At 29.1% G+C, this 6,844-nt stretch overlaps 1 protein-coding gene across 1 annotated transcript in view; it reads right to left on the reverse strand.

Annotated features, from left to right (window-relative positions):
• Positions 1-6,844, reverse strand: part of LOC106294695 (homologous-pairing protein 2 homolog) — a 39,272-nt gene that overhangs the window by 16,707 nt on the left and 15,721 nt on the right. The gene's annotated exons all lie outside the window — the stretch shown is intronic.

Raw genomic sequence — 6,844 nt, forward strand, 5'->3', positions numbered from 1 at the left:
CCTCGCCGTGTCCCGCCTCTCTCCGCCCTCTCCCCGCCTCTCCTTCTTCCCGTGGTCTCTCCCCTCCGCCTCTCCCTTGCCGTGTCCTCTCTCCTCCGCCTCTCCCTCGCCGTGTATTCTCTCTCTCCGCCGCTCCCCGCCTCTCCCCGCCTCTCCTTCTCCCCGTGGTCGCTCCTCCCCGCCTCTCCCTTGCCGTGCCCTCTCTCCTCCGCCTCTCCCTCGCCGTGTATTCTCTCTCTCCGCCTCTCCTTCTCGCCGCTGCCTCGCCGGATCTTCGCCTCAGCCTTGCCGGATCTCTCTCCTCACCGTGTATTTTCTCTCTCCGCCGCTCCACGCCGCTCCCCGCCTCTCCCCGCCTCTCCTTCTCCCTGTGGTCGCTCCTCCCCGCCTCTCCCTTGCCGTGCCCTCTCTCCTCCGCCTCTCCCGCGCCGTGTACTCTCTCTCTCCGCCTCTCCTTCTCGCCGCTGCCTCGCCGGATCTTCGCCTCAGCCTTGCCGGATCTCTCTCCTCAAGGTTGCTCTATCTGACTTCATTATTATTTTTTTAGGTTTTAATTATAGTTTAGGTTATGGATTTGTGATGATGATTCTGTGGTTAGGGTTTTCAATTTTTTAGGTTATGATTCTGTGGTTAGGGTTTGAATTATTTACATTATGATTCTGTGGTTAGGGTTTGATTATTTAGTGTTATGCTAAGTATTTTTGTGGTTTTTGGTTATCACTTTAGGTTATTGTTTTTTACTTATGAAAATGTCTTTGTATGATTTTTCACCTTAAACTCCTTAATATCTCTTGGAAAATTCCGATATGTATATTTTATTTTATGAAAACAATAATTCTATTGTATGTGTTTTTTTTTCCTTCATAATTTAGTTTATATAAGTATTTGATTACTCTTATAGATTAGCTTTCATCCAAACCACATACGATTTCATCATTTGAAATCTAATCCTTCCTCATCGTATATATAAATAGGTTGTTTTGAGCACATCTACTCATCACATTAAACTTATGAAAATGTCTTTGTATGATTTTTCACCTTAAACTCCTTAATATCTCTTGGAAAATTCCGATATGTATATTTTATTTTATGAAAACAATAATTCTATTGTATGTGTTTTTTTTTCCTTCATAATTTAGTTTATATAAGTATTTGATTACTCTTATAGATTAGCTTTCATCCAAACCACATACGATTTCATCATTTGAAATCTAATCCTTCCTCATCGTATATATAAATAGGTTGTTTTGAGCACATCTACTCATCACATTAAACTTATGAAAATGTCTTTGTATGATTTTTCACCTTAAACTCCTTAATATCTCTTGGAAAATTCCGATATGTATATTTTATTTTATGAAAACAATAATTCTATTGTATGTGTTTTTTTTTCCTTCATAATTTAGTTTATATAAGTATTTGATTACTCTTATAGATTAGCTTTCATCCAAACCACATACGATTTCATCATTTGAAATCTAATCCTTCCTCATCGTATATATAAATAGGTTGTTTTGAGCACATCTACTCATCACATTAAACTTATGAAAATGTCTTTGTATGATTTTTCACCTTAAACTCCTTAATATCTCTTGGAAAATTCCGATATGTATATTTTATTTTATGAAAACAATAATTCTATTGTATGTGTTTTTTTTTCCTTCATAATTTAGTTTATATAAGTATTTGATTACTCTTATAGATTAGCTTTCATCCAAACCACATACGATTTCATCATTTGAAATCTAATCCTTCCTCATCGTATATATAAATAGGTTGTTTTGAGCACATCTACTCATCACATTAAACTTATGAAAATGTCTTTGTATGATTTTTCACCTTAAACTCCTTAATATCTCTTGGAAAATTCCGATATGTATATTTTATTTTATGAAAACAATAATTCTATTGTATGTGTTTTTTTTTCCTTCATAATTTAGTTTATATAAGTATTTGATTACTCTTATAGATTAGCTTTCATCCAAACCACATACGATTTCATCATTTGAAATCTAATCCTTCCTCATCGTATATATAAATAGGTTGTTTTGAGCACATCTACTCATCACATTAAACTTATGAAAATGTCTTTGTATGATTTTTCACCTTAAACTCCTTAATATCTCTTGGAAAATTCCGATATGTATATTTTATTTTATGAAAACAATAATTCTATTGTATGTGTTTTTTTTTCCTTCATAATTTAGTTTATATAAGTATTTGATTACTCTTATAGATTAGCTTTCATCCAAACCACATACGATTTCATCATTTGAAATCTAATCCTTCCTCATCGTATATATAAATAGGTTGTTTTGAGCACATCTACTCATCACATTAAACTTATGAAAATGTCTTTGTATGATTTTTCACCTTAAACTCCTTAATATCTCTTGGAAAATTCCGATATGTATATTTTATTTTATGAAAACAATAATTCTATTGTATGTGTTTTTTTTTCCTTCATAATTTAGTTTATATAAGTATTTGATTACTCTTATAGATTAGCTTTCATCCAAACCACATACGATTTCATCATTTGAAATCTAATCCTTCCTCATCGTATATATAAATAGGTTGTTTTGAGCACATCTACTCATCACATTAAACTTATGAAAATGTCTTTGTATGATTTTTCACCTTAAACTCCTTAATATCTCTTGGAAAATTCCGATATGTATATTTTATTTTATGAAAACAATAATTCTATTGTATGTGTTTTTTTTTCCTTCATAATTTAGTTTATATAAGTATTTGATTACTCTTATAGATTAGCTTTCATCCAAACCACATACGATTTCATCATTTGAAATCTAATCCTTCCTCATCGTATATATAAATAGGTTGTTTTGAGCACATCTACTCATCACATTAAACTTATGAAAATGTCTTTGTATGATTTTTCACCTTAAACTCCTTAATATCTCTTGGAAAATTCCGATATGTATATTTTATTTTATGAAAACAATAATTCTATTGTATGTGTTTTTTTTTCCTTCATAATTTAGTTTATATAAGTATTTGATTACTCTTATAGATTAGCTTTCATCCAAACCACATACGATTTCATCATTTGAAATCTAATCCTTCCTCATCGTATATATAAATAGGTTGTTTTGAGCACATCTACTCATCACATTAAACTTATGAAAATGTCTTTGTATGATTTTTCACCTTAAACTCCTTAATATCTCTTGGAAAATTCCGATATGTATATTTTATTTTATGAAAACAATAATTCTATTGTATGTGTTTTTTTTTCCTTCATAATTTAGTTTATATAAGTATTTGATTACTCTTATAGATTAGCTTTCATCCAAACCACATACGATTTCATCATTTGAAATCTAATCCTTCCTCATCGTATATATAAATAGGTTGTTTTGAGCACATCTACTCATCACATTAAACTTATGAAAATGTCTTTGTATGATTTTTCACCTTAAACTCCTTAATATCTCTTGGAAAATTCCGATATGTATATTTTATTTTATGAAAACAATAATTCTATTGTATGTGTTTTTTTTTCCTTCATAATTTAGTTTATATAAGTATTTGATTACTCTTATAGATTAGCTTTCATCCAAACCACATACGATTTCATCATTTGAAATCTAATCCTTCCTCATCGTATATATAAATAGGTTGTTTTGAGCACATCTACTCATCACATTAAACTTATGAAAATGTCTTTGTATGATTTTTCACCTTAAACTCCTTAATATCTCTTGGAAAATTCCGATATGTATATTTTATTTTATGAAAACAATAATTCTATTGTATGTGTTTTTTTTTCCTTCATAATTTAGTTTATATAAGTATTTGATTACTCTTATAGATTAGCTTTCATCCAAACCACATACGATTTCATCATTTGAAATCTAATCCTTCCTCATCGTATATATAAATAGGTTGTTTTGAGCACATCTACTCATCACATTAAACTTATGAAAATGTCTTTGTATGATTTTTCACCTTAAACTCCTTAATATCTCTTGGAAAATTCCGATATGTATATTTTATTTTATGAAAACAATAATTCTATTGTATGTGTTTTTTTTTCCTTCATAATTTAGTTTATATAAGTATTTGATTACTCTTATAGATTAGCTTTCATCCAAACCACATACGATTTCATCATTTGAAATCTAATCCTTCCTCATCGTATATATAAATAGGTTGTTTTGAGCACATCTACTCATCACATTAAACTTATGAAAATGTCTTTGTATGATTTTTCACCTTAAACTCCTTAATATCTCTTGGAAAATTCCGATATGTATATTTTATTTTATGAAAACAATAATTCTATTGTATGTGTTTTTTTTTCCTTCATAATTTAGTTTATATAAGTATTTGATTACTCTTATAGATTAGCTTTCATCCAAACCACATACGATTTCATCATTTGAAATCTAATCCTTCCTCATCGTATATATAAATAGGTTGTTTTGAGCACATCTACTCATCACATTAAACTTATGAAAATGTCTTTGTATGATTTTTCACCTTAAACTCCTTAATATCTCTTGGAAAATTCCGAAGGGAAGAATATCAAGTGAGAAGCTTTCTTTATACGTCGTCGTATTAATAGAGCCATATGGGTCATTATATTTAGGTCCGTTTAATTCTTATCTGAAATAGGCCCAATTCAATGGACGAGACCTGCCTTATTTCTTTCATTCCTTATGACACAAGACTACAAGATCTTCAATCCAAGTAGAAGAAGATTCACCAACTATATAAACACTCTCAATTTCTATCAGACTGCAAAATGCAGATGACCAATTATGTGTGATTGGGCATCTAACAATGTGGACTAAAGATATAGGTTTGGACCAATGTGAGGCTGGCACATGAAGCGCAAAGTTTGGATTGTCGAAGAATCATTTTTCTCGTTGGGATATATTCAGAACTCAAAAGTCAGCACAAAACCATTCGAGTATTACCTTCGAATAATATAACATATACACAATGCCTGAATCATACATACAGAAAAACACTTCATTGTAAATGTGAACACAATGCATATCTTTTAATTTTTAACTATCTCATTATTTTCAAACATATTCAAAAATATTTCTCCGAGCTTCTATCTAATTTACTAGTCACCACGAAGAATCCTCTAAAGGGTTCATGTTTGTTACATAGCTAAAAATTAATTTCACAATGTCAACCAGTAATTTGCTGGGAAAACAATATAAATATTGGTTATTTCACAATGTCAACCATTTTGCTGAAGATTAAATCAAAATTTATTTCACAATGTCAAACACTTTGCTAAGGATTAAACAAGATTAGCACGTACTTAAGACGTGTATATATATATAAATACAGAAGATGATAAGTTACATACTAAATGTGTTTGAAACATAAAAGATCACTGAATTTAACTATAGTAAGTTACATAACAATAACAGATAGTTAAAATGAAATATATATGGTTATAAGTTATAAATTCAGACAAATCCCCTAGACTATATTTGCTAAGTGATTTTCTCACATGTCTTTTCTACAATCAATTTCACAAAACAAATATGACATGGCTACTGAAATTGATGGTATATCTTATAACTTAATATGACATGGACAATTGTATTTAATGTTAATTTATATTTTTGGTAAACTTTTTAAAATATGGTAATAACTCATATATTACATTTAATGTCAATTTATATTTTTGGATTTTTTTTTAGAATATGGGAATAACTAATAAATTATCATTAAAATAAATATATTAAAATATGACATTATAAATTTCGAAATATAATTTAATTATATATTTTTAAATTTTACAATTTTATTCCTAAAATTTTCAAAAATGTATACAATTGTTTTAGAAAATTATAAAAAAATAATCGTAAAATCATTATTTTCTTATATATCTACAAATTTTATAAATATTGTTTAATTTTAATTTTTGGTAATTATGCAACTTTTACAAATTTATTTAATATATTTAACTAAAATAATTAGATAGAAAAATCTATCTAAGATTATAATTTCAAATATATACATGTATATTTTTAAATATAATTTTTATGTTTAATTAAACCAAATTTATATTAAAATATTCATACGAAAAAGAAAATTTACAATATTAATAAAAATTTATTTTAAAATATAATTTATATTTATCTGTTAAAAAATATTTTAAATTTTTTTACTGCACATGGTGCAGGAAGACAGCTAATAGATTAAAATTAGTCTAGAAATAGAGACTAAGAAAGTATGAAATCTAAAATGAGTAAATATTAAATCTCGAGGTTTTGAACAATCATCTATGACCATTACACAATTTAAGATTTGTGGCCTTAAAAATATTAATTATAGATGTGGCCTAAAGCTAATGATTTAGGACGGACATACATGTGTATACACTACAAGAAAACATATTTTTTACTAGGGCATTATTCGTTGTAAATTCGTCGTAAACGGGGTGTTACGACGAATTAACGTCGAAAGACGTTTCGTTGTTAAACGTCCGTCGTAACGGAGGTTTCGTCGTAAACGACTCGTTACATTTACGACGAAATATATTCCTCGTAAAGCGCAGAGAAAGGATTCGTCGTAAACGCCACGTAAGACTTCGTCGTAAAGCCCACGTAATTGTTTCGATGTAAAGCACACGTAAATACTTTCGTTGTAAATCACTCGTAAACATTTTGATGTAAAATCCTCGTAAATATTTCGATGTTAATCACTCGTAAACATTCGATGTAAACTCCATGTAATGTTTACGAGGAGTTTACATCGTTTCTTATTATATTATTATTAATTAGTATATAATAGATTTTAATTTATATTTAATATTCAGAATTTAAAATAATTTAAATTTTAAAAC

The sequence above is a fragment of the Brassica oleracea genome, chromosome C5 (assembly GCF_000695525.1).
Source record: "Brassica oleracea var. oleracea cultivar TO1000 chromosome C5, BOL, whole genome shotgun sequence".
Taxonomy (NCBI): Eukaryota; Viridiplantae; Streptophyta; class Magnoliopsida; order Brassicales; family Brassicaceae; genus Brassica; species Brassica oleracea.